The sequence below is a fragment of the Trichosurus vulpecula genome, chromosome 2 (genome assembly GCF_011100635.1).
Source record: "Trichosurus vulpecula isolate mTriVul1 chromosome 2, mTriVul1.pri, whole genome shotgun sequence".
NCBI lineage: Eukaryota > Metazoa > Chordata > Mammalia > Diprotodontia > Phalangeridae > Trichosurus > Trichosurus vulpecula.
This window is the reverse complement of record NC_050574.1, coordinates 260036370-260064207: the sequence shown is the minus strand read 5'-3', so window position 1 is coordinate 260064207 and position 27838 is coordinate 260036370. Positions and strand designations below refer to the sequence as shown.

At 35.2% G+C, this 27838-nt stretch overlaps 1 protein-coding gene across 1 annotated transcript in view; it reads left to right on the top strand.

The window, feature by feature from the left end:
• BOLL (boule homolog, RNA binding protein) overlaps nt 1–27838 on the top strand; it is a 71921-nt gene that overhangs the window by 33412 nt on the left and 10671 nt on the right. The window lies entirely within an intron of this gene.

The window sequence follows — 27838 nt, the reverse complement described above, 5'->3', positions numbered from 1 at the left end:
TTCCAGGTATCCTTCTCATATGATGATTAAACATTATGTTAGAAGTATAAAATTAGCCTTATTTATTAAAGATTGGTGGATTTTAGGATTACTGATAGGTAACTAAATTCTAGTTATAGAAAGTTCTATGCAACATACAAGTGGAATATACCAGAAGTAAAATATGATAAATTAGCACAGATATCTAGAAACTTAGTAATTACTCTTTTCTTGGTGAGCATAAGAGGGGCTAGGTTTTGATGAACCTGTTGGGTCCAAAAGAGTGCTATTTAAGAAGCCCATGGGGTTGTGGGCACAGAAGATTTAGCTAATAATTAACAAGTGAAAGAGGGTCAGCAAGCCCCGGAGAGTAGAGCAGGCACAATCAAGGAGCCACTTGAGTTTCAGAGATCCAACCATCAGTACTACAATTCAAAGGTCAAAGCTAGAACTGTACAAAATAGCAGATCCAGGGACCTAGGTATTAAAATGTGGTCTGATATTTGGGCAAGATGTCCAAAGCCAAGTGGAGAGCAACACCTGAGGTAGGTTAAGAGGACAACATAGAGGGAAGGAAGATTTTAGTGTTGCACCTCAAAAAAATATATGCTTTCACAAAGTATTAGCCAAAAGCAGCAGTTTGATGATGCTGTGTTTGCTACACTGCTGGTCCTATTCCAACTAAAGACCAAGCTCTGGTAGTACCTCTTCTCTCTTGATATTTTTTTACTCATTTATTATGCCATCTTAGAGAATTAGAATTTACTTTGACTAGGAGTTATTGACAGTGTTTTTGGTGGTGGTATAGAATCTGAAGTTCAGAGGGCTCTGCTGAAGGAAACCTCCTTTGCAGCAGGATGTTTGTGCAATCTGCTCTAGGCTGTTGATCCATTCCATATACCATATAGTGTTATAAAGCAACATCACTGTGGAAACCTCTTCATTTTTGGCCGACTTCCAACCTATCATAATACAGCCATAGGAAATAAGATCATGGCCCTAATTTAGTTGAAATATGGAAAGGGTACCTTACTTTCAAATAGCTTGAGGCTCCTTTCCAATTCTTCTGTCTCCCGAAGTAAGAAATATATGCTTCAGGATGTCAGCTGTGATCCTAAAGCAGCTTGACAACATCATGGTTATCTACATTGAAAATAATCCTCCTATGGATGTTCTAAAGGTAAGTTGCATATTTAGTTTAAAAGGTAAATTATATGCCAGTGCCAAGATGGCAGAATGAGAAAGGAACCATCTGAAGCCCTCCCAAATTCCCCTCCAAATAACTAAAAAACCACCTGAGAATTGACTTAGGAGCAGGGAAGCAGCTTACCAGCATGGCAGGAAAGGTGTGTCTTACTGGGGTGGGCAGATAGCAAGGTCTAAGAGCAGCAGCAGCCAGCCTCACAGCGCAGGGGTCCTCTGGGCCTGGACAATCCACCAGTGGGGCTCTGCTCTCCAACAGACCAACAGCCTCCTAGACAAGTGAGCAGTCTGTACAGCACAAGGCCCCACCTCAACAACCCCACCCCCAACACAACCCACTAGCAAGGCCTTGACCCCATTGCTGACAGAGTGAGAACCAGCCCATGGGGTCTGCTTGTAGAGAGGTCCTGTTTCCATGGCAACCTGCAGCAGGGCCCCACACCTGGGGCAGACCAGCAACAAGATCCCTCTTCCAAGGCCAGCCATCAAAAGGATTTTGTTACAGTAGCAACCCAGCAGAAAGGCCTCACCCCTGGGGTAGGCCAGTAGCTAAACTCCACATCCAGAGGAGGCCAACAGGGAGGCCCCTACATACACCCCCTATTAGAAGCCAGAAGGGCAGCCTACCCTCCAGTGAAAGCAAATAGCTAGTTCTTAAATCCCAGTAAAAGTCAGTAGTAAGACCCTGAGCCCCAGGATGGAACTCTTGGGACAGGGCAGGACCAGAGCCCAATTCTCACATAAAAACACTAAGTCACAAAAAAAGGCAGGGGAGAAAATGAGCAAAAACCAAAAACAGAACTTGAGTATAGAAAGTTACAGAGAGGATCAAGACATAAATTTAGAAGAGGACAATAGTGTCAAAATGGCTGTATGTGAAACCTCAAAGAAAAATGTAACTCAGACCCAAAAAGTATTCCTGGAAGCACTTTAAAAGGATTTTAAAAAGCAAATTAAAAAAATAAAAGAAAAATTGGGAAAAGAAATGAGAGTAATGAAAGAAAATCATGGGGAAAAAAAGAGTCAATAACATGGAAAAAGATATAAAAAAATTTACCAAGGAAAATAACTCCCAAAAAAATAGAATTGTCCTAATGGAAAAGGAAATACAAAAAGCTCACCAAAGAAAATAATTCCTTAAAAATTAGAATTGAGCAGGTGGAAGCCAATTAGAGTAAAAGACATCAAAATATAATAAAACAAAATCAAAAAGTAAAAAAAAATAGAAGAAAATGTGAAATTTCACATTGGAAAAACAACTGACTTAGAAAGTAGATCCAGTACAGATAATATAAGAATTATTGACTACCTGGAAGTCATGATCAAAAAAAAAAGCCTGGACAACATCTTTCAAGAAATTATCAAAGAAAACTGCTTTGATATATTAGAACCACTCCCAGGAACATCATAGCCAAATTCCAGAGGTCACAAATCAAGGAAAAAGTACTGCAAGCAGCGAAAAAGAAACAGTTCAGATAATCATGGAACCACAGTCAGGATTACATTGCATTTGGCAGCTTCCACATTAAAGAACCAGAGAGGTTGGAATATGATATACTGATAGGCAGAGCAGTTAGGATTACAACCAAGAATCATCTGCCCAGCAAAGTTGAACATAATCTTTCAGAGGAAAAAATGGATATTTAATGAAATAGAGGACTTTCTAGCATTTCTAATTAAAAACCACAGCTGAATAAAGAAATTTGACCTCTAAATATAAGACTCAAGAGAAACAAAGAGGAAAAAAAAACAAGAAAGAGAAAACATAAGAAATTCAGTAAGGTTGAACTATTTATATTTGAATATGGCTAGATAATATTTGTAACTCTTTAGAACTTTATTACTATAAGAGTATTTAGGAGTACATTTAGACAAAAGATGTAGATATAAGGTGACTTTGATGGGATGATGCTGCCCCCCCAAAAGAAGAGGAGGGAGGTGAGAAAGAAAATTGCACTGGAAGAAAAAGGAGGGGGAAATTGAATGGGGTAAATTATCCCACATGAAAGAAGCATGGAATGGAGGGGAAGATGGGGGAGGAGGGCCTGGCGGGCAAAGCTTAAACCTTACTCTCATCAAAATTAGCTCAAAGAGGTAATAACATCCACACTCAGTTGGATATAGAAATCTGTCTTAACTATATAAGGAAGTAAAAATGGATGGGGATGGTAGAAGGGGGAGGAGGAACTGATAAAAGGGAGGGTAGATTGGGGAAGGTAGTGATCAGAAGTAAAACACTTGTGAAGAGGGAGAGGGTGAGGAGCAAGAGAGAGGGGCATAAGCAAGGAGAAAAGAGCATGGAGGGAAATACTCACTGTTATAACTATAAATGTCAATGGGATAAACTCACCCATTAAATGGAAGCAGATAGCAGAATGGATTAAAAAAACAGAGTCCTATTTGCTGTTTACAAGAAACACATCTGAAGCGGAAAGATACATGCAGGATAAAAGTAAGGGGCTGTAGCAGAATGTATTGTGCTTCAGCTGAAACAAAGAAAGCATTCATGATCTCAGACAAAGCAAAAGCAAAAATAGATTCTAATTAAAAGAGATAAGGAAGGAAACCATATCTTGCTGAAAGATACCGTAGACGAAGCCATATCAATACTAAACATATGCATCAAATGCTATAGCATCTAAATTTTTGGAGGAGAAGTTGAATGAGTTACAGGAGGAAATAGATAATAAAACTATACTAGTGAGGGTTCTCAACTTTCCCTTCTCAACTAGATAAATCTAACCAAAAAATAAATAAGAAAGATGTTAAGGAGGTGAATAAAATTCTGGAAATGTTAGATATAATTGGTCTCTGGAGAAAATTGAATAGGAATAGAAAGGAATATGTCTTTTTCTCAGCAGTATGTGGCATCTGCACAAAAATTGACCATGTATTAGGACAGGGCTGTCCAAAATACAGCCTGCATGCCCACAGTGCAACTTATGTGGCCCGCCTACAAGCATAGAAACAAATTTACGTAAATGCCTTAGTAAATGAAGCCTAGCTACTACAGAGCTTTCACTAAAATGGCAAATCAAAATATATTGTCTATTGTTTCAATAAAAGCCTAAGGTTGGACAGCCCTGTATTAGGACATAAAAACCTCACAACCAATTGCAGAAATTGTAAATGCATCATATTCAGATCATAATGCAACAAAAATTACATTCAATAATAGACAACGGAAAGAGAAATTAAAATTAATTGGAAATTAAATGATCTAATCCTAAAAAAAAGTGGATAAAAAAATCATAGAAATAATTGATAATTTTATTAAAGAAAATGATAACAATGAGATAACATACCAGAATTTATGGGATGAAGCCAAAGCAGTACTTAGGAGAAAATTTATATCTATAATTGTTTATGTAAGTAAAATAGAGAAAAAGCACATCAATGAATTGGGCATACAACTAAAAAAACTAGAAAAAGAACAAATTAAAAATCCCTAATTAAACACCAAATTGGAAATCCTGAAAACCAAATGAGAGATTACTAAGATGGAAAGTAAGAAAATCGCTGAGCTAATAAATAAAATTAGAAGCTGGTTTTATGAAAAAACAATAAAATAAACCATTACTTAATTTGATTTTGAAAAGGAAAAAAGAAAACCAAATTGCTATTATCAGAAATGAAAGGGATGAATTCACCACCAAGGAGGAAATTAACACAATTGTTAGGAACTATTTTGCCCAATTATATGCCAATAAATTTGAAAATCTAAATTAAATGGGTAAATATCTACAAAAATATAGATTAACAGAAGAAGAAATGACATACTTGAATAACCCAATCTTAGAAAAAGAAATTGAACAAGCCATCAATGAATTTCCTAAGAAAAAATCCCCAGGACCAGATGGATCCATGTGCGATTTCTACCAAACATTTTAAAGAAGAATCCCAATACTATGGAAGCTATTTGGAAAAATAAGCGGAGTCCTACCAAATTCCTTTTACAACACAAATATGGTGCTGATACCTAAACCAGGAAGAGCAAAAACGGAGAAGGAAAACCATAGACAAATTTTCCTAATGAATAGTGATTCAAAAATTTTAAAATACTAGCTAAAAGATTACAGCAATATATCACAAGGAACATATGCTATGACCATGTGGGATTTATACCAGGAATGCGGGGCTGGTTCAGTATTGGGAAATCTATCATCATGATTTACCATATCAATAACAAAACCAACAGAGATCATATGATTGTCTCAGCAGATGGAGAAAAAGTCTTTGACAAAATACGGCACCTATTCCTATTAAAAACACTAGAGAATATAGAAATAAATGGAGCTTACTTTAAAATGATAAGTACCATTTATCTAAAACCATCAGCAAGCATTATCTGTAATGGGGATAAAATAGAAGCCTTCCCAGCACAATCAGGTGAAGAAAGGATGCCCATTATCACCTCTATTATTTAATATCATACTGGAAATGTTAAGTATAGCAATGAGAGAAGAAAAAGAAATTAAAGGAATTAGAATAGGCAATATGGAAACAAAACTATTGCTCTTTGTAAATATGTTATACTTAGTATATCCCAGAGAATCAACTAAAAAACTGCTTGAAATTATTAACAACTTTAGCAAAGTTGCAGGATACAAAATAAGCCCATATGAATCATCAGCATTTCTATACATTACCAACAAAGTTTAGGAACAAGAGATGGAGAAATTCCATTTAAAATAACTGCAGACAATAGGAAATACTTGGGAGTCTACCTGCCAAGACAAACCCAGGAACTATATAACCACAACTGTAAATCATTTTTCACACAAAATCAGATCTAAACAATTGGGGAAATATTAATTGCTCATGGGTAGGCCAAACCAATATAATAAAATAATAATTCTACTTAATATATTTATTCAGTGCCACATCAATCAGACCATCAAAAAATTATAGAGCTAGAAAAAAATAGCAATTCATATGGAAGACCAAAAGCTCAAAGATATCAAGGGAATCAATGAAAAAAATGTGAAAGAAGGTGGTCTAGCCATACCAGATCTCAGACTGTATTATAAAGCAGTAATTATCAAAACAGTCTGGTACTGGCTAAGAAATAAAGTGGTGGATCAGTGGGATAGCTTAGGTATAAATTACATTATAGTAAAAGACTATAGGAATCTAGTGTATGATAAACCTAAAGATTCAACCAAGCTTTTGGTACAAAAACTTAACTATTTGACAAAAACTGCTAGAAAAACCTCAGAAATTAGGTATCAACCAACATCTCATGCCATATGTTCCAAGATAAGGTCAAAATGGGTACATGATTTAAACATAAAAGGTGATAACATAAGCAAATTAAGAGAGCATGCAATAGTTTATCTATCAGATTTATGGATAAGGGAAGAATTTAGGACCAAAGAATATACAGAGAGCATTACAAAATGTAAAATAGATAATTTTGATTATATAAAATCAAGTTTTTGCACAAACAAAACCGATGCAACCAAAATTAGAAGGAAAGCAGAAAACTGGGGGAGAAATTGCAACAAGTATCATAAAGGCCTAGTTTCTCAAATGTATATATAGAGAACTGAGTCAGATTTATAAAAATCAAAGTCATTCCCCAATTGATAATGGTCAAAGGATATGAACAGGCAGTTTTCAAAGGGAGAAATTAAAGCTATCTATAGCCATATGAAAAAAATGCTTTAAATCACTATTCATTAGGGTAAGGCAAATTATAACAACCCAGATACCACTTCACACCTATCAGATTGGCTAATATGACAAAAAAAAGATGATGTTGGATCTTGGAGGGGATGTTAGAAAACTAGGACATTAATGCAGTCTTTGTGGAGTCATGAACTGATCCAGCTGTTCTGGAGAGCAATTTGGAACTATGCCCAAAAGGCTTTAAAACTGTGCATATCTGTTGATCCAGCAATACCACTGCTAGGTCTATATCCCAAAGACATCCCAAAAAAGGGAAAACGACCTATTTGTGCAAAAATATTTATAGCAGCTCTTTTTGTGATGGCTAACAGTTGGAAATTGAAGAGTCATCCATCAATTGGGTAATGGCTAAACAAGCTGTAGTATATGAGTGTAATAGAATATTATTGTGCTACAAGAAATGACAAGCAGGATGATTTCGGAAAAACCTGGAAAGACTTACGTGAACTGATGCATAGTGAAGCGAACAGAACCAGGAGAACATTTCACACAGTAACAGCAATATTGTTTGATGAAGCACTGTGCGTGACTTAGCCATTCTCAGCAATACAATGATCCAGGACAATCCCAAAGGACTAATGATGAAGCATACCATCTGTCTCCAGAGAAAGAACTGATATTCTTTGAACACAGACTGAAACATGCTATTTTCCCTTTTTCTTTTTTTCCCTTTATTCAATTCTTTTTGTATAAAATGACTAATATGGAAATGTTATACGTAATTGCACATGTATAACCTATATCTGATTGCTTACCATCTCAGAGATGGAGGGAAGAAAAGAATTTTGAACTCAAAACTTTAAATAAAAATGTTTTTTAAAATAAATAAATAAAATATTAAAATAGCAACAAAAAAAGGTAAATTATAGTAGGCATGGGTAATGAAGTTTGAGGAAGTTATTAGGGAACCAAAAGGACTTAATATGGCAAAGTTTTTGTTTATTTCTGCACTCAGTACATGAAGTTCCTTTTAAAGTCAGTAAAAGCTGAAATTGCTTAAAATGTTCCCTCATTGGGGGAGAACATGAAAACATAGATTATGTTATTTTAATTTATTGCAAAGGTTACAATAAAACCAAGCAGTTCATTTTCATAGCATTTGTCACTAAATGCAATAAATTTCCTCTCCTAGTTGTTAAACTTTTGTTCCCACATACGCTTTTGAGACAAAGGAGCTAAAATGGCAGTGCTATTTTTTAGGGCAGACTGCCTGTGACTTTTTACATCACAATTATTTTTACCTTTTGGATTTCTTTCATATTAAATACCACTGAACACTTCTAAGTTTTTTTTAATTATATTCCAGTAGAGGGGGCCATAGAACAGAAAATAAAGAAAATTTGAGAAGAGTGTTAAATACTGACATATCTAATTTAAATTATAATTTCCCTAGTTAGAAATGTTTCTTTTAAAGGATTTCTTAAACATTCTGATACACTTTTGAGCAGCAAACAATTTCCAGGTGCCCTGAAGAATTAAGGAAAGCCTCAAAATCCCATTATTTCCTTTAGTTCCGCAAATGATTAATGTATATTCCAATTTAACGCATAGATATAACTGGGTATGACCCACCTTCAGTTGTACAGGTGAATTCTGAACAGAACTAAGTAGAGTGGGCAGTCTCTAGGCCAAAGCTGCATTCCTAGAGAGTTCGATCTCAAAAAACATATAGTTCCTCATTCAAGCTTCTGTACCACCACTATAGGAAACTCAGGTCTAGCTCTATGAGGAATGGTGTGGATGGGTTTAGAGTCATAGGTTCACCTAGTTATAACTCAAAAGAATAGTCCCACAAACACCCTAGTCCTTACCCCTCCTCCTCACCCCCAGTTAAACTATTAGACTGCTGTTATTACATTAAAGGATTCAAGAAGTTGGAAAATTGGAAACAGTGGTTTACTAACTGATTATCCTTTATGGATAGATATCTGGCTCCTCTGAAACTATAATTAGTAGTTTACCTTAACTAAGTCTCCTTCAGAATTTAGTGAGTCTCTTCACCTCATTTTTCTTCTGGATAGTACTCTCCCTGGCTTTCGACCCCTAGTGGTTGTCTCTCCTTTCTCCTTTTCCCTGCCTTATCTCTCCTCCCTCAACCCAACCCACCATTATTTCCTTCCTTTTGTCTGCTTTTCTCTGTATTCTCCCTCCTTTTCCTAACACTTTTTCCCTTATATCTCTCCTTTAAATGTTACTTATAATATATAGCTAAAGTGTGTGTGTGTGTGTGTGTGTGTGTGTGTGTGTATGAGCATAGAATTTTAATGTCAGAAAAGGCCTTAGAGATCATATAGTCCAACTCTTTCGTTTTACAGGATTTAAAAATGGAAGCTCAGAGAAGTTAAGTGATTTAGTTAGAGTCACACAGCCAGTTAGTAAAAAGAGTCAGGACCATAAATGAAAATTTTTAAATGTCATTTGATTTTAATATTCTGTTTTTCCAAGAAACAAGGAAATTCGTTTAATTTTCTTTATATACTTTGTTGTACTACTTTTTCTGTCAGTGTGCCTTTTGCTAGAAAAGTACCTTATCCTCTTAGAATTTCTCAAAAAATGGTGTCCTCTTTCTATTACAGTTGTAAAACACTGTTGGTGCAGTTATATTTTGCAGCAGATGTGACCCTTTTGTACCTGGGTGGTATAGCTCACAGAAATATGGGAAAATTGTAAAAATAGACGCTATTATTTCCATTGTTTCAGTATTTTAATAGGATTGTACTGTAACAAGAAACTTTTTTTTACCAAATCCTTTTAAAATAGTCTATTATTCAGGTCAGTGACCAGCATTTAAAAAATATTTTTAGTTCCTTTTGTGTAAATTTCTGATGTTCATAAAACTTCAATGACTTTAAAGAGATGTCTGCATGGAAAGGTAGAAATTTATTTTGGGAGAATATGTTCTCATTAGTTATTTTTCCCTAAATGTAGGCATTAAAAAAACCCTACTAAAGTGTTAGTGGATAGTTGTCTTTGATTTATAATAAAGTTGATATTTACAAATATCAAAATATTTGTGAATAATCAGTCTTAAGCCCTTGACTCGGCGTTGCTAAATAGTGTTCAAAGGCACAAATCTAAAAAGTACTAAAAAAATAAGATTTTGAAATCCCACCTCCATGCCCATACACTAGATATTTCAGTAATCATTTGCTCTTAGAGAGGAAGTACAAGATAATGGGAAAAGGGCTAGCTTCAGAGCCAAGAACCTGGGTTCAAATCCATCCTCTGACACGTAGTCTCTGTGTGACCCTGGGCAAGCCATTTAACACCCAGCACTCTGTACAACTCTAAAAGTATAAGCTGCAGGGAAAGTGTTGACCTGCCTTGGAAAAGAGTCCTCTTATCTGGGAATTCTCTCTGCCAGTCACATCACAGGTCCAGTTTCTATCCCCACTCTTCCTAATAACATTAGCTATTTGGCCAATCAGAATGCAGTATAGGGGAAAATAATGTTTTAATATTTACATGGCCAGGAAAAAAACCCATGAGGGACAGAGGCCAATAAAACATCATTCATCAGACTCAAGCAATTTTTGTTTTTTATTTATAGAATTTCATTCATTTACAGACAAGCAGATATTATTTATTATCATATTAAGTTTTCATTATATAGATGAATTGGTCCTTCATGAAATTTCTTAACAGTGATTAGTTTTCTCTCATTGGTTAGCAGTGGGACAGTGTACACTGTGGCTATGATGCATACACACACACACACACACACACACATATACACACACACACATACATACACACACACACACACACACACACACACACACACACAGAGCTTCCAACTAGTAATATTGTGGAGGTTTGGGAGGAAGAATGCTATGAAGTATGATCATCTCCAGGAGCCTGAAAAAAAGATTAAAACATTTACTGAAGGTGTGCTGATACAGTCTATTTATGTAAAGGGTGTAAGTTGAGAGAGGTTTATGTAGCACTTTTGTTTTCTCATCAGTTTTCTCTCTGTTCTTCTTTTCAGGAAATCCTTTTTTTAAAAAGACAAAATTTCTTTTCAAAACTTAATGTTAGATATTACAGAAGCATTTTCTTCCTGTCTATAATGGTTTTTGAGTAACATTAATCCCTTTCACAGCCAAACACTTGGGAAAAGCTGTCTATTGTCATTGCTTCCATTTCCTCTTCTCTTACTTCTCAACCCCTTGTAATCTGGCTTCCAACCACATAACTCAACTGAAATTATTCTTTCTAAAGTTACTGATGAACTCTTAATTCCCAAATCTAGTGGCTTTTTTCAATCTTCATATTTTTTTATTTTTCTGTAGCATTTTGACAGTGTTGACCACCCTCTCTTCAAGAACATTCTGGCTTCTCTCTTTTTGTGACACTGCTATCTTGGTTATCCTACCTATCTGACCCCACTTTTCATTCTCCTTTTCTACATTATCATCTATATCCCTCCCTCAAGAGTGGATTTACCCAAAAATTCTGTCCTGAACCCTCTTCTCTTTCTTCACTTTTTTGATGACCTCATCAACTCATGTAGGTTTAGTTATCATCTTTATGTAGAATGACTCCCAGAATAATATATCCAACCCTAGTTTTCTTCCTAAGCTTTGGTACCATAACCAACTGCTTATTGGGCTTTTCCAAATAGACTTCCCATAAGCATCTGAAATTAAATACATGTCCAAAACAGAACTCAACTTCACCTCCAAATCTGCCCTTCTTTTGTGAATTCAGTTTCTGATTCTTGTCATTTCTATCCCTAGCACAATCCCAGTCTTCCATTTTCCACCCTATTTCAGGTCTTTACCACATTTCACCTGTATGACCTGTCTCACCTCTATTACAGTAACTTCTTAATTGGTCTTCCACCTCAAGTCTCTCTCCCATATTCAGTCAGTCTTCCACAGAGCTCCCAAAGGGATATTCCTAAAGCATGAGTCACATCACTCCCCTATTCAATAAATTCCACTCCTCCCTATTACTCTCACTTCCCCTTAAGATCAAATACAAACTCCTGTATGACATCTAAAACCCTTCACAACATGGCTCCATCCTACCCTTGTAGGTTTATTTCCCCACATTCTTTGGTCCAGCCAAATTATCTTCCTTACTAGCATTCCCCTTCTATGTGCCTTTGCACAGGCAGTCCTCAGTGCCTAAAATGTACTCCTTCCTCACCTTAGCCTTTTAGAATCCAGTTTCCTTCAAAACTTACTTCCTCAAAGTGTCATTTTCTACAGGAAGCCTTTCTTGACCCTTCCACTATCACCCCCCAATTACTAGTGTGTTCTCAACATAATTATTTTCTATGCATTTTATATACTTATGTGTGTACATGTTGTGTCCCTTTTTAGAACATAAGACTTTTTATTTATTCATTTGCAGGGATCTGCCACGTAGCACAGTTCTTGGTACATAGTATGTACTTAATAAATGTTAATTGATTGGTTGATCAATCAATCATGTGTTAAAACACTGCAATCATGTATTCTATTGAATAAGTATATAATCTTTTAAAAGCACAAAGATATCCTTAGCAGATTCTTCTGAATTACATCTCCATGGTATTGGTGGGTGCTTTTTTCTTTTCCTGAATTTGGGAGCCTTTGCTCATTTTTGCTGTCTTGTGTCATATAGTATAAGTACTAAATATAGCAGTAGTTACTAGAAACCACTTTTCTTTTTTCAATACTTTTATATGCTTGTTTTATATTCATATCATCCTTTTGAGTTTGGTAGATAGGTCATCCAGATATTGTAATCTAGATTTCTCAGATAGGCATACTAAACTTAACTTTTGCCATTGTAGACAGAGGTACATAGCTGTTTGACCAAGGCCGTGTAGTTAGTTTAGTAGAGTCAAAACTCTTAACTCCTATAGGGCAACCTACTGCCTTTTCCTCTAAATCATATTATCTATGCTAATAGAAGAGAGCAGTGAATAATCTATTAAAATGAGTAAAAAATGGTGAAAAATGGTTCTGCAGCTACAGAGGTGGGCATCTGTGACCCACATGGTTATCGAAGTTACTAGATAGCAAGGAGCCTAACTAGGATCATGATTCTGACCTCATAGACAATAGAAAATACATCATTTTACTGTAATGGTAAATAGGTATAGTGGCAGAGAACTTCTACCTGTTACTCAGAAGCCAAGGCTCCAAATGTTGCAGTCATTCCACTTGGTTGGAACTATGGCTTTTCTCCCAGCTTACAGTAATATTTTCTCCATTATATACAGATAATTAGAAATTGTCTGTTAAGCCCTTACATGCTAGATAGCCTACAGTTTTAAAGTAGTGATAATTTACTGTATCAAGTCTTCATTGTCCTGAAGCACCTCATATATATATTTGAATGAAATGTATGCAGATTTTAACAACTCATACATGTTATTTGTAATTAAAATTATGTTAGCATATGACATCTTGTAGTTTAAAGAAAAATGTTGCTCAGCTTCTATTCATTTTTAAGAACAATAAACTATTGACATGCATAGTTGTCCAAATTTTTTATTCATCCTGTCCATTCTCTAGACGAGTGACCGTAAAACCTTTGTTTCAAATTGATCGTGTAAAACTTGAAATAGTTACATGTGTTTATGTTTCAGCTTGGAATTCACATCTTCAGTGTGTCTACCCCAGTAATGCTTTCAGATAACGCATTTCATTGCTTGGAGTCATATTTAATTTCACTATTTAAATTTCTGCTTTTTAAAACCATAGTGAAATTATCAGATGTATCATTAATGCCATCTACTGGACATATCACCTGGAAGTGCATGTGATCATATTTTGCTTTATTTTTATAAATGTCTAGCATTCAAATGACAGACAATGCTTTGTTGAAATATTCTTTATTTCTGCTCTGTACATTTCAAAGAATATCGAGGTGTTTTAAAATGTATTTTCTTGGCCATTGTTAAACACTAGTGTTCTCTTCATGTAGTTTGGAAACCACCAAAGAATCATAATAGATAGTGTTTCTTTTTTCCCAAAAGGGAATAACTTGTTGCTTAATCCTGCCCTCCCTAGAAAATTGTTAATAAAAAGTTAAGCCTACTGGAAAGCCCTTTTACCAGTTCATTTGAATTTCCTTCAAAAATTGACAAGTTGACCACAGATATGACTAGGGAGTGAATTCTTAACCAAACAAGAGATAGAGTTGATTACGAAAGCTAAAATAGACAATTTCAGTTACATGACATTGAAAGGCTTTTTGCACTAACAAAATGAATGCAGATAGTATAAGCAAGAGAGTAGTCAATTGGGAAAAAAAATCTTTGTGTCAACTATCTATAAGAAGAGTCAGATTTCCAAGATTCTTAGACTGTACCAGAAGCCATTCCCCAGTAGAACAGTAGTCAAAAGATTTAAACAAATAGTTCTCAAAAGGCAAATTGCAAACTAAGTACCATATAAATGTTGGCTGTATTCATCATTAACCACCATTTGACATTCCAACATTGCACGTTGGTGATTTCCTTAAGAGAAGGGATTGTTCTTTGTATTTGTGCCTCAAACAGTTCCTAGCACATAGTAAGTGCTTAAAGAATGCTTATTGATTGATTTATTAATAAGAGAAATGCACATTAAAGGAACTCAGATTTCATCTTACAGCCAGCAGTTTGGCAAAGATGTCAAGAAAGGAATAGTCAGTGTTGGAGGATTTGTGGAAAGATAGGCACACTGATACTTTTTGTTCATAGAGCTGTGAATTGGTCCAACTATTTTGCAAAGTAGTTGAGAATTACATGAAGAGAGTGACTAGAAAGTCGATACCCTTAGATCTGCTAAACATATACCAAGGAAGTTAATGATAATATAAAAAAGAAAGAAAGAATGGTAGGTCCCCATACACACACAACTATTTATAGCAGCGCTTTCTATAGAAGCAAAGTACTGGAAATAGAGTAGATGTCCTATATTCCCAGTAGTTAGGAAATAGCTAAACAAATTGTGGTACATTAATATAATGGAAGATTACTAAACTATTAGAAAAGTAAATATGATGAATATAGAGAAGCATGGGAAGACTCGTGAGCTGATGAAAATGAAATGAGCAGAACTGGAAAAACAATATAGACAGTGACCATAAAAATGTAAATGGCAACAATAGCATCAAAATGATAATAACTGAATGCTGTGAAATTATGATGACCAAGCTCAGCTCCAACAAAGAGCTATGAGAAGGTGCTTGTTTCTCTGCCACGCCTTCCATGTCCCTCCACTTTATAGAGGCAAAATGGGTGAATACTATGTATAGTAACTTTTTTAATATATTTGTTTTGCTGAGCTTTTAAAAATTCACTTATTTTAAGAATAACAAGATGAGAGGGAGACATTGAAAATGCACATAACATTTTAAAAGATAGCAATAAAAAATCCAAAAAATGGATAGTTGCTACCCTAATTAAAAGGATATATACATTTTTTATTGCTGGTTCTGTAATGATATATTGATTATATTAATTATGTATTGATTATCTTATCTGGACCCTTTTTTCCATTTCCGTCGATTTAAGGAACTTCCGTCCTCTGTAGATAGCCCATCAGAGGAAATAATAGGAATATTAAATAAAAAATCAAACCATTTCCTTTTTATATTATTCTGGTAAAGAGTAAGTTTAGTAAAAGAGTAGACTGAATGGCTTCTAAACCATTTTTCAGCCCTAAGTCTGTGATCCTTGTGAGAAGTTAAGATCAAAATGATGGCTAAAATAAATCTCAGAATTATTTTTCAATTTAAGTTATCTTATTTCCTGTTCCATATTACAAATAATCAAGAGTTGGCAGTTCTTAAGGACCAAAGTAATCTGTCATTTTCCCAGTTTGACCTATTTTTATGGAATAACTATTAAGTAACTCCTTATATCAGTGTAATATGTGGGGCTAAACATGACTTATAGGGTTTGGGGGAAGAAATCATTTTCTCCAGTTAATATGCTGGGTCTACAGTCTTCTCACTTTAACTGTGCTATACTTGAGGATTCTATATAACTTTTCTCCTAACCCAATGTGTCAGTTAGAGACATGATTACTTTTGAGTGAAACTGGCATAAAAAATATAATTATTTTTTCTTTTGATTGCTTTAGGGAAGTAAAACACGTATGAAAAGGTTTTATGCCTTCCTTCACCAAACCCTTAGTGAATAAATTTTCTCCAGGATGTCATTCATATTTTTTATTGTTTCATAAAATAAATTTCTGTTTGAATAACTAGATAACAAACTTAAAGTAGCGTTTCCCTATTGTAAGATAATAAAATAAACACTATTAAGATAGCAGTAAGTATATTTTGGTTTGGTTGAGATCTATCAACTCATTTTTTCCCTTACTCCTTTTAAAAATTTTTTTTATTTTTTATTTTTAGTTTTCAACATTCATTTCCACAAGATTTTAAGTTACAAATTTTCTCCCCATCTCTACCCTCCCCCCCCAACCCAAGATGACATATATTCTGATTGCCTCTTTCCCCTCCTATCACCCCACTTCCCCTCCCTTATCCCCTTTCCCCTTACTTTCTTGTAGGGCATATACCCTATATACCCCATTGCCTGTATATCTTATTCCCAGTTGCATGTAAAAACATTTTTTAACATTTGTTTTTAAAACTTTTGAGTTCTAAATTCTGTCCTTTCTTCCTTTCCCACTTACCCTCCTTGAGAAGGCAAGTAATTCAATATAGGTTATACATGTGTCATTATGGAAAACACTTCCATAATCGTCATGTTGTGAGAGACTAACTATATTTCCCTCCATCCTATCCTGTCCCCCTTCATTCAGTTTTCTCCTTTGACTCTGTCCCTTTTCAAAAGTTATCAACTCATTTCTTAATGATGCTTGTTAGTATATATATATTTTGGTATATGGCTCCAGTTCAAGGTGACTGTATGAAAAGAAAGTCCATAATTCTGGATTTACTCCTCATGCCTGCTATCATGCCATACTCTTATTTTGTTGGAACTGTCTTTATTCCTTCCTAGAAAGTAAACACAATAAGTTGTCAAACTTTCTCTTCAGCCTTATGTGTAAATTACAGGCACAGTGTTCATAAAAATATTAATGGCAACTTCCCAACAGAACTAGATTGACCAGAAAGGTCAAGGGATTGTAAATTTTTTAAACAAATCCCTTACAGAATTTGGAACTCAGTTGTTGGAACTGAAATAAAGGCATAGCTGCCATCTGGTCTGGATTAAATTGTTCTTCCTCTAAAACTATGTTAATATTGCCAAGTTGAATATTTTATCATTTGTTAAAATTTAGGTTTCCTTATTATGATGGTATACAAATTTGAAACTCCCTATTAGTGCCTCAGTTATTTTGGCAGCCAAAAAAAAACCAACAGTACTTAACTGTCCACAGTAATTGTATTAGTAAGCACCATTATAGCTCCAATTATAATAATTTTCATCCTGCCAATTCTTGTCATAAATATGATTGCTAAGAATCCTTCTTTTAAAAAATTATTTTCAGTTCCAAATTTTCTCCCTCCTCCTATCCCCTCCCCCACCCATTGAGAAGCCAAGAAATACAATACTCACTACACTTAGTTCATGCAAAACATTCCCACATTAGCTATGTTCGAGAGAGAGAGAGGTGCTTCAGTCTTCACTCAATCTATCAGTTCTTTTTCTGGAGGTAGATGGCATTTTTCATCATGAGTCTTTTGGAATCATTGTGGATCATTGTATTGATCAGAGTTACTAAGTTTATCACAGTTGACTGTTTTTTACAATATTGATTACAATATTGTTACCATATGTATTGTTGTCCTGGTTCTGTTCTCTTTATTTTATATCACTTCATATAAGTCTTCCCAGGTTTCTCCAAAACTTTTCATTATTTCTTACAGCACAATGATACCCTATCACATTCATATGCCATAACTTATTCAGCACTACTATAGTTGGTGGGCATCTCCTCAGTGTCCACTTCTTTGCCATCACAAAAAGAGTTGCTGTGATTTATTTTTTTACATAAGAGTCCTTTTCCTTTTTCTTTGATCAAAGAGTAGTAGCTTTTGGGGAACAGTTCCAAATTATTCTTGAGAATGTCCAGACTAAAATACTTAATGTTTGAATGTTGAAATTGCAGTTAGCTTTGGAATTTTTAGCTATACTGTACAGAGCAAGTACTTTGGAGGTTTTTATACTCAAGTTGTATTTTTAGATCTGTCTTATAAAGTTATCTTTCAGATAGTTTTATAAGCTCTAAGCTTGAGAGATTTTGACACAGTTTCTGACCTTTGCCATAGTACAATGATGATGCAAGAAAACTGGTGTTAAGGATACCATCAGAGAAATGTATGGCTGAAAAAAATGGACCATTCACATGAGAATGAAGATAATAAGTTGATAGTTCACATGTTCTGGTACCCACACAATGTCAGGAGAATATGAAGAAGAGTCCTCGATACATTGGGTCTCTCCCTTTCTCCCAATGAGAATTTAGTGAATGCCATGGACAAGAGTTGTGCAAGTTGGTAGGCAGGATTAGGTTGCAATCTACATCATTGGAGGAAATGCCTACATTGATGAGATCTCACATCTATTGGAATATTGGATGAAGCCAATCACATTATTGATCTAAATTTATGGCAAAAATTTAGCTGGTCATATCAACAGTTTAATTTTTTACCAAATTGTTGTTATAGGCCTGGTATTATATATTAGACTCTGAATGTCTGGATTCTTCTCATTTTGGTAATTTGTATTAATATTGAATGGAACTGGTGATTGACAGGGAAATTAATACTTTCTGTAGGGCAAAGATTGCTTCTAAATAGCATGGAAATAAACTTAACAATTAAAGTATTATAAAATTTTAAAATATTCTCTTATTATTTACACTTATGTAACTAATTAGTTGTCAGTAAACAGTCAGCCACCAATTCCTTAAAAACATTCAGAAAATTATGCTAGAAGACAATCCATTTTAGGCCTGACATGATTTCTCACATAAATCAGTCCCTGAGGTTTGTGTGTGTCTATCTCTTGTCTTTGTCTTTGTCTTTCCTCCTCTTTCTTTGTCTTTTTGTCTTCACAATCCAGAAATTTGGGGTCTGACAAAAGCTTTAAATAATCTGCCATCATTTTCTAAGGTTTTTTAGGGAAGTGGAAGAAGTTTTAACTGACTAGTGACATTTACTTGCATAAGGATAAATAATAGCAAATTTAACATTCTGAACAAATTTTATAATACATTTATTGATAAGTTTTATAGGAGAATATGGAAGCCCACTTGTATTACAATCATTTCACTTTCTATTTTTTAACATTTACTTGCATTCAATTTAGGAGAGCCTTTCCTTCAAACTCCCAGTTCTTAAGTTATTATTCCAATCATCCAGTCCCTACATTTCCTGCTGTTTCTTTCTCCCCCCCCCAACATCTAAGTTTCTAGAACTTTATCCTATGTTATTATTACCTATCTATACCAGTTCTTTTGCTGACAAATTAGAGCTGAGAATCCTAAATTCTTTTGGTTAATAGCCCTGTCCCACTTGCTAAATTTGCAGAAGCAGAGAGGCTTTAGGCAATCTTCTGATTCAAGATAGCAGGTATTTCCTTTTAAATTTTATTTGCTCTGGGAAGGGAGAGATTTTTAGTGTTGTGCTGTAGAATTACTATTCTGTGTAGGGACTACTGCTCTTCAGTCTGATTTCCATCCGTACCATTTTACCAAAATATCCTCACCAAGAATTCTGATCAGATTTTACTTAAGCTAAGTCCTGAAGGCCTTCCCTTAATTCTTTTCCTGCATCTCTTCCCTTCATTCAGCAACCAGCATCAGCCACCTCATTTTCAAGATCATCTGTTTTGGACTTAAGGATTTAATTTTCTTCCTTTTTCTTTTACTTGCCATATTTCTCCTTGATCTTCAAATATAAATCTTCCTCTTCATTTTTTGCTAATCATCCTTCCTGGTCCTCACGTTTGGATCTTTCTTCTCTTTCCAATCTCATTATATCCATCCAGAGATTTTGCTGCCTCTTCAAAATAAGAATGGCAAAAGGAAAACGTTTTTAACATTACCCTTAACATCTTCATTTCTGCTCAGCTTCTCCATCTCTTTTAGCATTAACCCTGTCTTGCCTTTTTCCAAGAGCGAAAAATCAACAAAGGATTCTGCAAAATTCTTGTGTATAATTGTATAATTACATAATGAACAATGCAAAGTTTAAGTTAGTTTTGGCTCAGAAATATTAGGTCCACCCAATCTTTTCTATGTCTCCTACCAAATCAATCTTCTAGGCCTTAAATATTTTTTCTAAAAATTAGTGTAATCTCTTCACTGACTTTTTCACCTCTTCACCCTCTTTTCTCCCTAAAATCTGCAGCTAAAGTTCACTTCCTCTCATCATTTATAGGCCTTCCTCATCAGTTAAATTCTCAGATTCCACTTTCTGACCAAATTCCTTACTTTGACCTTTAATATTAACTTACCTGTCTTCCTTGGTACCAGCCTAAGATGTCTCATTTACAAATACTCAAGTTCTTCCCTTCTGTAGTATATTAAAACTAGTCATTTGCCTGTCCCATGTGTACCTGCTAGGACTTCAACCTGTTCAGTGTTCTTGGGGAACTGAATCTATTATTTTTCCTTGGAAATAGGGTACCAAAGGTACATATCTAGTAAGTCACATGCTTTTGAAATAGTTAAGGCCAAGTTTGTAGACTGTTCCTCTGTCCCACAGGATGGATTTTAGGGCCTTAAGACAACTTTAAGAGTTTGGAGCAAGACTAAACAGAGCCCCCCCCAAAAAAACATTCTAATTTATAGATACTCCAGAGATCTGTTCTGGATTCAGAATAATCTCAAGGGTTCAAGAAAGAAGTAGATTGTAGTCATTTTCAAAATAATAACCAGATTGAAGCCCTAAACCTCTCAGAAGTCTCATAGAAATCATACAAAATAGTTCTTTGAACTCTAAGAGCTGACCTAGTCCCACAGTTTAAACAAGGATATAGATATATACTTCTTTGACTCACTCTAATTTTAATGAGAATTCCCAGGATAGACCCCACGTATCCTGAAGATTCCAGAACTACCCTGACTTGCTGGTTTTGATTGCCTGTATGCTTGTACATCCTACAGCAAAATGTATTTAATACTTTGGAGTGATGAGAAATGTCGAGATATATAAATGCTTTCTGGCAACCCCCAACTTTTAAATTTCGCTTCCTATGTAAAATCTTTGCCCAGATACAAAGGAAATCATTCTAATTCTCACATAATCTTAGCAGATTAATATTCCTCTCCACACTGACTACTCAGTAACCCTTTTTTTATATATTTATACTTTGACTCTGCTCTAGCTTGCCAAATCTAGATGCAAAGTCCTTTTATTCTTGTGAGGCAGTCAAGGTTAAGTGACTTGCCCAGGGTCACATAGTAAGTGTCTGAGTCTGGATTTGGACTCAGGTCCACCTGAGTCCAGGGCTGGTGCTTTATCCACTGCACCACCTAGCCACCCCAAAGGCCTTTCTCTACCTATCTCTGTTTATCTCGGAGTCTTAGTACAATAGTCTCAGAATTGTGCCGTTAAAGATTATATTAACTGATCTCAACTGGACCCTTACTGCTGGATGGAAGTCTTTTCTTTTCCGTTTGACTTATTATGTTCTCCACAGTGACTATTCAAAATTCTCTCCTTTCCTTAAGCACCCCTTATCTTTCTCAACAAAAGATTTCAAAATCAAATCCATCAATCATTAGTTTCTACTTTTTTCATATTCCATACCTCAAAACCTTTCTTATATAATTTCTTCTCACGTTTTTTTTTTGCTTATTTGATGAAAAGAAGTGTCCTTTTTCTTTGCCAAATGTCCTTCAGAAACTTGATTTTCTTGGTCATTGCTTCACTTGATCACATTTTCAGTTTTCTCCATCCTTTAAAGAGAAAACAAACCAAAAAAAAAAACCTTGTCCCAACCATCCCCTCAGTTTATCATATGTTTTTTACCCATTCATAGTCCTACTCCTGGAAAGAGTCACGTACACTTGTTGCCCCTGTCTCTTCCCATGGACTTCTCTTCCCCTTGCAGATGCCAATCAAATAAAACTATATCTCCAGGGTTAATACGGATTTCTTGTCTGCTAAATTATCTTTTCTCAGTCTTTATTCTGTTTAGCTTATATATATATATAGGTTTGGAGACTATCCACTACTCTCATCTTTCTGCATAGTCTTCTCACAGTTTTGTTGATATTGCTTTCTTGGTTTTTCTTCTGCCCATCTGACCACTCCTCAGTCTCTTGTTGGATCATCATCCTTTTCTTCTAAGTGTGGGTATCCTTCTCTAGTTTCTCTCTCTTCATTTTCTCCTTTGATGATCTTATCATCTCCCAAGCTTAATTTTCATCACCATGCAGAAAACTCCCTAATCTATATGTCCAGTCTCTGTCTCTCTCTACATCTACCGATCATCTCCACCTGGATGCCCCATAAGTAATCACAAACTCAACATGTGTAAAACAGAATTCGTTTAACCCAAACTCATCTCTGAATTTCCCTTTTATCTTAAGAGCATTCAAATCCTTCTAGCTACCCATTGTCACAGCTTTGGAGTGATACTTGACTTTTTTCCTCTTCCATTCCCCTATCTAATCAATTACCATATGTTATTACTTCTACTTCTATAGAATCTCTCACATCTGTTCCTTTCTCTCCAGTCACACAGACTCTACCCGAGTCCAGGTCTTCATTACCACTTGGCTATATGGTTGCAGTCGTCTCCTAATTGGTCTTTATGCTTTGAGTCTTTTCACTCACCAGTTTATCTTCTACATAGTTGCCAAAAGGTTATTTCTAAGACATAAATGTGACTCTCTCTCCGCTATTCAGAAATCTTCAGTGGCTCCTTACTGTCAGAAAGATAAAATACAAAATCCTTAGCCTGTCCCGTAAAGCCCTCCATAATATAGCTCCCAACTTGCCTTTCCAGTTATTTTATATTACTCTTTCATATACCTTACTTTTTTTAGCCAAAACAGACTTCTAGCACTTCCACATACATGACATTCCATCTCTCGCCTTTGCACAGGTGCACCCCCATAACTAGAATGCATTCTCCCTCATTTTCACCTTTTTAGATTACCTTCCTTCCTTGAAAGCACGGTTAGGTACCATTTCCTATGTAAGAACTTTTTTTTATCTGTCATGTCTCCCTAGTTGTTAGTTCTCTCTCTCTCTCTCTCTCTCTCTCTCTCTCTCTCTCTCTCTCTCTCTCTCTCTCTTTCTGTCTCTGTCTCTTTCCACTATTCCATGTCTCTGTTTCTCTCACTCTCTATTTCTCTCTGTCTCCTCTCTTGATATTACCTTGTATTACTTAGACTTTGCATTTACTCATCTATGTATATATTATATATCTCCAACTGAATGTAAGCTCCTTGAGGAGCAAGGACTGCTTCATTTTTCTTTGTATTCTAGTGCCTAAAGCAATGCCTTGCATGTAGTAGGTGCTTAATAAATGTTTGTTGAATGAATACAATGCCACACACATGTTCAATAATATTGATTGATGTTCTTGACTCTTCTCTCCTAACTTTTTCTTGTTCTTTTATTTTCTGTTCATTCTCTCTGATCTATATTTTCTTTCTCTTTACTTAACAGACAGTGTGGAGCATTCATTATTAAGACAATTGGGCAGCTCTAGTCCAGCTCAACTGATTTCTTGTCCAATGATCCTTGTGTGGCCGAGATCCAGCTTCAACGAACCGGCTAGAAGCTGCCCGTTGTGAAACTTAGGGTTAGTTGATACCTCACCATACTTGTTTTTTCCAACTTTAAACTATTAGATATTATGAAGTTTTCCCTTTCACCTGTTCCACAAAATTAAGTAGTTGGCTCTGGCATGTTGGGTTTTATTTTGTGTTAATCCAACTATTATGACATTTTCTGTAATAGATGTTTTGTTCATTCCATAATAACCATGCTGGGAATAGTGAATCATCTTTCATTTTCACTACTTTGTGATAATTCTTTTCATCATGGACTTTTAGATTTTGAATGTTATTTTCATCCTCGTATCTTTGCTTTAGTACTTTGGATAGATGATAATAACTTCTAATTTAAATTGGATTTTCAAATATATTTTATGCCTTTTAGAATGTAGGGTATTACTTTAACCTTTGGCAGACTTGGGCCAATATTCCTGACACTTTACTTTGAAATTTTTTTATTATGCTTTATCCAAATTTTAATTTTTGCTACTTTATTAGCCACTGCTTGTTTCCTAAGCTTTGACTTTCTTCATTTATATTTTTCTGCTTCTGTCATGATTTTCAGCAAAATTCTTACTTTTATACCTCCTTTTGTGGTATTTTTCCAAGCATTTGAAAAATTAGTGTACCTTTTTATTAGGATTTTTATTAATTTTTTTCTGATACACCTAATATTTGTAGTATGTACCACAGCCTTGCTATACTATAACTCTGCCAGATGTTTAAATTTAATCATCTTAGACCCTCCTCCAAAAAATAGTTTAGTTAACAGAATTCATTCAGCGGAACTGTATTATGCACACTTACTATATGGAGAATATCATACTAGGCACTGGATGAGACATAAATTTTAAATAAGATATGCCCTTGTGCAAATTTAGTCAAATCGGGGGTAAGCAATAACTCATAGCATATTGATGGAGTTCTTGAAAGTTTGAAGAGCTTCCTTCATAACCTATTGATGGAGTTCTTGAAGGTTTGAAAAACTTTCTTCCTTTGAGGAAAATGATGTAAATATCCCTTTTGGCAAATGAGGAAAATGAACTTAGAATGTCAGTGTTCCACAACATAGACCCTAAAGGTGGTAATTTAATGAAGTTCTAGAGTAAAAGTGAGATATCTTTGTGGATAAAAAAATTAGATGTGGAGCTATAAGGGCCCTTGGAAATCATCTAGTTCAAATCCCTCATTTTACAGATGAAGAAACAATCCCAGAGAGGTGACATGACTTGCCCAGGGTCACACAAGTAGTAAATTGGCAGAGTCAGGATTTGAATTTAGGTCCTGTACCTCCAAGTGAAGCGTTTTGTCTACTGCACTAGTTGTTTTATAAAAAGATGGGTACTTTGTAAATCCTAGAAGAACTTTAGATTCTGATTCTGGAGGCAACGTGAGATATTAATATGAGGAAGTAAGCTTTTGCTTTAAGAAAGCTTTCGTTTTCTCGAAGTTGTAGAAAAAATCAGAAGTCAATAAGCTCAAACCATCTAGTCCTTGACATCGTGATTTATATAGTCATATAAAATTCCCCTTAACCCTCCTCATCTTGGGAAATTGATGGGGGGGGGGAAGAAAAAGGTTGACATTAAGCCCCTAAAAATCATTCCTCCTCATGTTCTACCTCAATTATATTTCAGTCTCAGGAGAAATAACAGCAATCCTTGGGTTTATAGATGGTACATATTGCTTTAAGGTTTGCACAATTTCTTATGTATATTTTAATTTTATCTTCACAACTGCCTTGTGAGATCTTTTACAAATGTGAATAAATTTCAATAAGATGTAGTGATTTACGTGTAGTCACAAACTTAATAACTGCTAGAAGCAGGATTTAAACCCATGGCTCTCCAAGCCCAACTTTTTTCACCATACCATGCTACCTTTAATTAGTATGTTTGCTAGCTAAAATTGTTTCACAACAGACAGTAGGATCTATGAATGTTTATCCCCCCCCAAGAAAAGCAAAGTGAAATAGTGTTATTCTGTTGTTCTGAGATTTCAAAAGTCATGTTCTTTTTGCTTTGTTCACATTTTATATATCAATATCAGGTAAGAAGGTATCTTTTTTCATTTTAAATATTTGGCTGCAAGACACTTTTGGGGTTTTTTAGGTCTTTATTTTTACTGCCATTTATTTATGCCATGGAGATTTCTCTCTAATACTTCTAGTCTTGAGAACAAAAATTAAGAGAGTTTTAATATGGAAACATTAGGTAGGCATGATGCCATATATCTCTTGGACAAAAATTCACTGATGATTTGGATCAAGGATCTTGTAACAGTTAATACAGATGTGAGTGTCCTCTATGGAGACGTTCATAGAATTTAGAAGCTGTCTTTAATTTGAGAAGCCGACCAAGACTTCAACATTTGTATACAGCACCTGCAAATATTGGAGCATGTCAGCCTACCTTCTCCATCCCTTAGCTTGCCAGTCCAGAACCATATTACCTCAGAAGACAGATGGATTGGAGGGAGGGTGAGTGTGAATCTGTGGAGGAGACAAATTTGGAGAATTCCTCATTACAGATACTGTAAGAAACATTTTATTTTTCATTTATTTAGTATATCTTCTGTAGAAGTTCTTAAAAAGTAGAAGAAAATCAAATTAAGGGATGAGAGAGGAATATATTGAGAGAGGGAGATACGGAGAGATAGAATGGGGTGGACTTTCTCGCATAAAGGTGGCAAGAGGAAGCAGTTCTGTGGGAGGAGGGGAGAGGGCAGGTGAGGGGGGAATGAGTGAATCATGCTCTCATCAAATTTGGCCTGAGGAGGGAATACCATACATACTCAATTGGGTATCTTACCCCACAGGAAAGAAGAGGGAAGAAGATAAAAAAAAGGGGGGGATGATGGAGGGGAGGGCAGATGGGGGTGGAGGTAATCAAAAACAAACACTTTGGAAAGGGGACAGGGTCAAGGGAGAAAATTCAATAAAGGGGGATGGGTTGGGAAGGAGCAAAATATAGTTAGTCTTTCACAGCATGAGTATTGTGGAAGGGTTATACATAATGATACACATGTGGCCTATGTTGAATTGCTTGACTTCATAGGGAGGGTGGGTGGGAAGGGAAGAGGGGAGAGAATTTGGAACTCAAAGTTTTAAAAACAGATGTTCAAAAACAAAAAAAAAAGTTTTTGCATGCAACTAGAAAATAAGATACACAGGCAATGGGGCGTAGAAATTTATCTTGCCCTATAAGAAAGGAAGGAAAAAGGGGATGGAAGGGGAGTGGGGTGACAGAAGGGAGGGCTGAATGGGGAACTGGGCAACCAGAATATATGTCATCTTGGAGTGGGGGGAGGGTAGAAATGGGGAGAAAATTTGTAATTCAAACTCTTGTGAAAATCAATGCTGAAAACTAAATATGTTAAATAAATAAATTTTTTTTAAAAAAGTAGAAGGAAGTACACATTCTGAAAAACAGAAAACAAATGTTTTAAAATATATGCCAGTTTCTGAATTTATATTGTTCTGTATTTAGATAATCATGACTCAGCCACTGATTCAGTAAATATTGAATGCCTATGGGCAAATTTCCAAGATCACTTCATGAATGTTTTCTAAAAATAATTATACATGCATCATAGTGATAAGAATTTTACTACGTGGACCAAAATTATAAACTTATGAAGAGAATATTCCCTTTTCTTTGGCAGAACCTTCAGACAGAACCTAACTTAAATATTTTGAAGTTTTAAAGAATATTAAATTATAATTCATAATAGTTAAAGTTGCTGTAATGTTTAGTTTGTTTGATAGGCTTATTTTATGTTTTGGAATACCCTCAAGACCTTTGCCCTTTTCATGGCCTTGTTAGACTAGGTATGGGTTACTCAAAATGAGAAATGAAACCTATACATAGTATAATTTATACCTTGAATTATACGTGAGGATATTTGTCAAAATGAAATGATTCTCCCATGGTGGGACTATACATTTTATTTTTATGGGGTAGTCTTAACTCTATAGTAATGAGAGTAATTTCAGTGCCCACACTAGCAATAAGTTTCTTGACTCTCACTTCCTTATGAATATACGTCTAAATGCTTAGGGGTCATATCTATGAAGTGCTCCCTAACAAGAGAAAAAAATCCCTTTTATGGAGAGGGCAGTATTTACACATTTGCTTCATTCATTAATGAACTCATTTCTCTCCTCACAAATCTCTTGGATTATCCATCCATAAAAGTGAAAGGAGTCGTGCTTAGGTAACAGGAAGATTAATTGAAAATGCTGACCCTACTTGCCTTCA